The sequence below is a fragment of the Gorilla gorilla genome, chromosome 6, assembly GCF_029281585.2.
Source record: "Gorilla gorilla gorilla isolate KB3781 chromosome 6, NHGRI_mGorGor1-v2.1_pri, whole genome shotgun sequence".
In the NCBI taxonomy this organism is placed as follows: domain Eukaryota; kingdom Metazoa; phylum Chordata; class Mammalia; order Primates; family Hominidae; genus Gorilla; species Gorilla gorilla.
In genome coordinates, this window is record NC_073230.2 from 33,116,011 (window position 1) to 33,121,861 (window position 5,851).

The 5,851-nt window shown below is 44.2% G+C and overlaps 1 pseudogene; it reads right to left on the reverse strand.

Moving 5' to 3' along the window:
• Positions 1–3,425: 3,425 nt before the first annotated feature.
• Positions 3,426–3,812, reverse strand: LOC101137593 (ubiquitin-like; annotated as a pseudogene).
• Positions 3,813–5,851: the final 2,039 nt, after the last annotated feature.

Here is a 5,851-nt window from a genome sequence, read left to right on the forward strand (position 1 = left end):
GTGGTGCTGCTGGTGCCTCTAGCACCTGCTTCCCTGTCCTGCCACCTGGATAAGAAACAAAGTGCAGTAGCCACATGCCTTATAGGGGCTGGTGTGGGGGTGGGAGTCCTCAGGATCGGCTTGGCTTAAACTAGGATTCAGAGTCTGGCCATGTCTAGAGAACTTCTGAATCAAAGGGGTTGGGTGTTCATTGGCATGAGGAGTGCAACCTGGAAGGAGGAAGGTTCATGCTTCAGGGCCCTGAGCAGAGGCACCAATGCCCCAGGAGAGACGACAGAGTGGCTCCAGCACAGTGAGTCCAGAAGGGGGCCTGGGATCTTCTGGCACCACTGGAAGCTCTGACAATTGGTGTTCAGGGCAGCCACGGGGGAGAGGGCATGAAAGTCCCCAGGAAACAGCATTCTGAAGTGGCTTTGCAGGAAACAGACACTAACAAGGAAACCTAAGTAAAGAACCTGTGAGAACTGTCCTGAGCCCATGTGAAACACAACCATAAATAAAATCAGGGCAGAGGGCAGAGGCACTTCTGTCATGCAGCCAGACACAGTGAGGCAGCCAAGTCTGATGGTTCATGTCAAGGTGGCAACCTTCCTACACCAGGCAGAAGAGGCCTGAGGAATTTCAGGCTACAAAAGCAACTTGCAGACGTCAAGGGTACTGAAAACTGAATCGACAGTCTTTCATCCCTGAGGATGACAGCTCCCAAAATGTAGAACATAGTCTGCCTCAGGCTCTCCTGCCCCACCAAGTTCACTCCTGCCCTTCCCAGAAATGAGGTATGCAGGGACCAGTGAAATGCCAGCCCTTGCCCTTGTTTCGGCTGCTCTTAGAAATGACAGCTTGTCTTGACTACAGACACCTCTCCGGATGCACCCAGAGCCTCTGTCTATCACGCAAAGGGAATATAACTCTTGACAAGAGGAAATAAATCTGATCACCCAAAGCAGAAGCCAAAACCAGAAGGGTGATGGTGGTTTTCCAGCAGTGAAGAAATCCACGGCTTGATTTTTTTTTTTTTGAATATACATTCCAGATGTTTAAGAGAAATCTACAAGCCACATCTCTAGATTCCAAACTGGCTTCTCTGTTCATCTCCTCTCTGCCCTAAGCAACTCTCCTCTCTGTAGTTGAGTTAATTTCCCCCAAAACCCACTTTGTTTATTAATTTGCTGAAGAGGTTCTCCAGTCATCACACATTTGCTTTTAGAACTGGGTGGACTGAACCAGTATTTCCAGGACTATCCCCTGCTAAGCTTCAGGCTCATCTGTTCTCCAAAAAGCATTTTTCCATCTTTGTTCTTGTTGCCTGTCACTCACCCCATACCCACAGTCATCTGTGGATATCTTGCCATCTTTCAAAATCCAACTTAACACCACGTCTTCCAGGAAGACCTTCCTGATTCTTCCAGTAGGAATTGATCTCTCTCTTTCTCTCTCCTGAACTGCTACAGGCCCTTGTTGTCTCTGCTCCTTTCGCGTGATTCCTCTCACATTGCTTTGTGTTATGTTTGCTTTCCAAACAGGCTGTGCTCCTGAGGAGTGAGCTGTATTTTGGATTTTCCATACTACAAATTTTCTGGTATTGCACAGTACTTAGCATTACACCTCACATGTAATATAGACTTGCAGCCTTTAGACTGCAAGGGGCCTGCTATGGACTAAATTGTATTCCCCCTCAAATAATTAATATTTTGGAGCTGCAACCCCCAATGTGATGGTATTTGAATATTAGACCTTGGGGAAATAATTAGGTTTAGATGAGATCATGAGGGTGAGATCCTCACGATGGGACTGCTGTCCTTTCAAAAAGAGACACCAGCTGGGTGTGGTGGCTCATGCCTCAAATCTTAGCAATTTAGGAGGCCAAGGCGGGTGGATGACTTGAGTCAAGGAGTTCAAGACCAGCCTGGGCAACATGATGAATCCCTGTCTCTACAAAAAATACAAAAATTTAGCCAGGCATGATAGTGTGCACCTGTGTTCTCAAATACCAGAGAGGCTGAGGTGGGAGGATCTCCTGAGCCCGGGAGCTCGAGGCTGCAGTGAGCTGAGGTTGCACCACTGCACTCCAGCCTGGGTAGCAGAGTGAGATCCTATCTCAAAAAAAAAAAAAAGGGCGGGGAGAGAGAGAGAGAGAGAGAAGGAGACACTAGAGGTTTTGCCAACTGTCTGTCTGTCTCTGCCGTGTGAATGCACAGTGAGGAGATGGGCATCTGCAAGCAAGAAAGGGAGCCCTCAGCACAACCTAACCATGGTGGCACCCTCATCTCACACTTTCCAGCCACCAGAACTGTGAAAAAGTACGTTTCTGTTGTTTAAACTCCCAGTCCACCTATGGCACTTTGTTATGGCAGCCTGAACTGACCAAAACAGGCTGTCCACTGAGTCGGCCTTTTTATTTTCTACAGTGGTTAAGTACCAGGTCCAAAGCGACACAGAGCAGAGCAGGGATCAAAACCCAGTCAGTCTCCTAACCCCCAGCCCACAGCTCAAGCAAATAGAACAAGCTTGCCAAATAACACAGAATGAAAGAAAAGGCCCAAAGCAATAAGTATATTTTTCTTAGACATGTCCATATCTTAAACTCTTTTTATCCTAGCTTTGAAATAACAAACCGAAGGTCCAAGGGGACTTCCAGCAAGGTCTGAAATTGAGAATTTGGCTTAAAAGACTGCAAGGGATGAAGAAAAGACCGGGAGAAGGCTAACTATTTGGTTAAGACAATATCATATTACAGAGTTATGAATTATGCAAATGAAACCACGGGATTCACAACCTCATGAGATTTCTTGTACCTATACAAAAAACTGTGCGAACAAGCATTTCAGAGCTTTGCTTTAAAATCTTCTGTTACTACCACCCTGTTACACTAGCTATAGGGTTTTACATCTCATGAAGGGCTTCCACATATATCATTTCGTGGAATACATGCAACAGCCAGCACAGGTATCACCATCTCCCTGAAGCAGAGTACACTCCTGAGCCTTAGCTCACTAAGTGAGCAAGCAAAGTCACAGAGCTGTTGGAACTGTGACTGGAATACCCTGTGTGTCTATGTGTGTGCAAGAGAGAGAGGGAGAGACATAAACAGAGAGAGACAGTTGGGGTGGGATTGATCCCACTTCACTATATTTTCCCAAGATGGCATTCAAAGAAGTCCCACAAATGTTCCCTATCAGCAGGCAGCTGAAAGAAAATAAACCACCGATGAGAGCCCTGGGCTTAGCCCTTGTTCTGTCACCAATTCAGTATTGACTGGGGTGAGCCACTTAGCCTCTCTAGTTCTGTTTCATCAACTGCAAAAAAAAGGTGTGTTGAATTGTTTTGTCTTTTTTTTTTTTTCCAGTCAATGAAAGGGACACTTTATTGAGGCCCCAGGGCCATGGGGCCTGGGCAGGAGGCTGCCCTTGGGGGAAGGAAGAGCCTTATTTGATCTTCCTCTTGGGGCACAGGTTGTTGGTGTGGCCTCACTTCTTGCGGCAGTTGACAGCACGGGTGTGCAGGCAAGCACAGCACTTGCGGCAGATCATCTTGTCGCAGTTGTATTTCTGGGCAAGCTGGCAGAGGGAAGGCTCAATAATGCCACCTCACAGGTGCAGCCCCAGGTGCAGGATGGACTCTTTCTGGATGTTGCAGTCTGAGAGAGTGCGGCCATCCTCCAGCTGTTTGCCCACAAATATCAGACGTTGCTGGTCAAGTGGAATGCCCTCCTTGTCTCGAATTTCGGCCTTGACATTCTCAGTGGTGTCACTGGGCTCGACCTCGAGGGTGATGGTCTTGCCTGTGAGGGTCTTCGCAAAGATCTGCATCTCTGCGTCTGTAGCTCAGCCGCCTCACTCTTGTTTTGTCTTTGATTCCCTTTAAGTTCAGACAATCTGTGGTTTTCTAAATTAGACAGTTAGATAAAAGATCAAGCCAAGTCACTTCCAAAAATGTCTGAGCTCTGGATCAGGTACTCAGGAGGAATATATATTGTTTCATGATGTTTCTTCCCCAAACTCTTCATAGGGGAAGGGAGCAGAGACAAGACTGCAACTGGTCTGAATGCAACAAGAATTTAAGCCAGTGCTGTCCTTAAAAAACTCAGCTTTAGCCATTGGCACCAATGTGGGCAACATGGCTTTGGAGGAAACCAGATCCAAGTATGCAGAAGATCAAAAGCTTTACTCCACTGAGACCAGCAAAAGGCACATTTCTCAGACACTGTTCTCTATGGAATTTAAGATCTTGTGACATCCTGCCTAATTTAGACCGTAAACACCATTAATTTCAGGCCAGTGACAGCCCCAGATCAACACTCATATCATAGTAAATCAGAAAACAATGTTAATAGCACCAAAAATTGCTTTATATGGCAGCAACTGTATTTATTCACCATATGTATTACTAATAAAATACAGAGAAGGTAAGGGCTTAATATGTCATTCTGTGAGTTTCTATTTTTAACACAGACTATTTTTAATCAAATTCAAAAGATTTCCTCAATGATCCCCTGGCTCTAGAGCAACTAAGAACATTCATCAAGAGAAAGACATTAGGGCAGGTTTTTAACAAATGAGAAATAAAGTCATTCTCTAGAAAAGATGAGGGTTTAAGACATAATTATTAGGTCTTGAAAGCCTTGAAATTAAAGCCAGTACTAATACTGGCTTTCAAGTCCCATATTGTTTAGTGGGTATATTAGTCAGGGTTCGTTAAAGGGACAGAACTAATAGGATAGATGTATATACAAAGGGGAGTTTATTAGAATTGACTCACACAATCACAAGGTGAAGTCACACAACATGCTGTCTGCAAGCTGAGGACCCAGGAAGGCAGTCTGAGTCCAAAAACCTCAAAAGTAGGGAAGCTGACAGTGCAGCCTTCAGTCTGTGGCCGAAGGCCTGAGAGCCCCTGGAAAATCACTGGTGTAGGTCCAACAGTTCAAAAGCTAAAGAACTTAGAGTCTAATGTTCGAAGGCAGGAAGCATCCAGCACAGGAGAAAGATGGAGGCTGGAAGACTCAGCAAGTCTTCTCTTTCCATGCCTGATTTTATGCTGGCAGCTGATTAGATGTTGCCCACCCGACTGAGGGTGGGTCTGCCTCTCGCAGTCCACTGACTCAAAGGTTAATCTCCTTTGGCAATACCCTCACAGACACACCCAGGGACAATATTTTGCATCCTTCAATCCAATCAAGTTGACACTCAGTATTAACCATCATAGTGGATAAAGTACAATACTTGCTTTCAAGTTCCATATTGCATAATTGTTGTATTTTGTATTAATTCATGTTGGCACATATTATGGAAATTTCAAGGACTCTCTACCAATGAGTTTCTCCTTATCACCAGATGTCCATAAGGAAGATGGCAGGAAAACTCATTCATCAGAAGAAATGTAGCTCATGACTATGATCGCTTTCCCAGCTCCAGCACTGGAGCCTCAACTTCACAATTTTTTGCCTTTCCAATATACAACATTACCTACCTGGCATCTTACTTTATGTTCATACTAAACAATGAAATTGGTGAAATGGGAAGTTCAATATCTAAGTTACAGTTCTTCCCAAACACATTAAACTATATAATACCTATTTAAAATGTTTATTCCAGCACCCCTTAAAATTATGCATTATGCACTCACACAACAAGTTGATCTGTAACTTTCAAAGTGTGTTGACTGTAATTTGGGTTTCAGCACTCATCGCTTATCAAATACTCAGTTAATATCTGCCCTATAGATATAAAATAAATATTCCACAGTCCTTGCCACAATAGTCACCATATAGTGACTATTATAGAGACAAACATTATATTATATTATAATATAAAGACAAACATTATATTATATTATAAAGACAAACATTAAA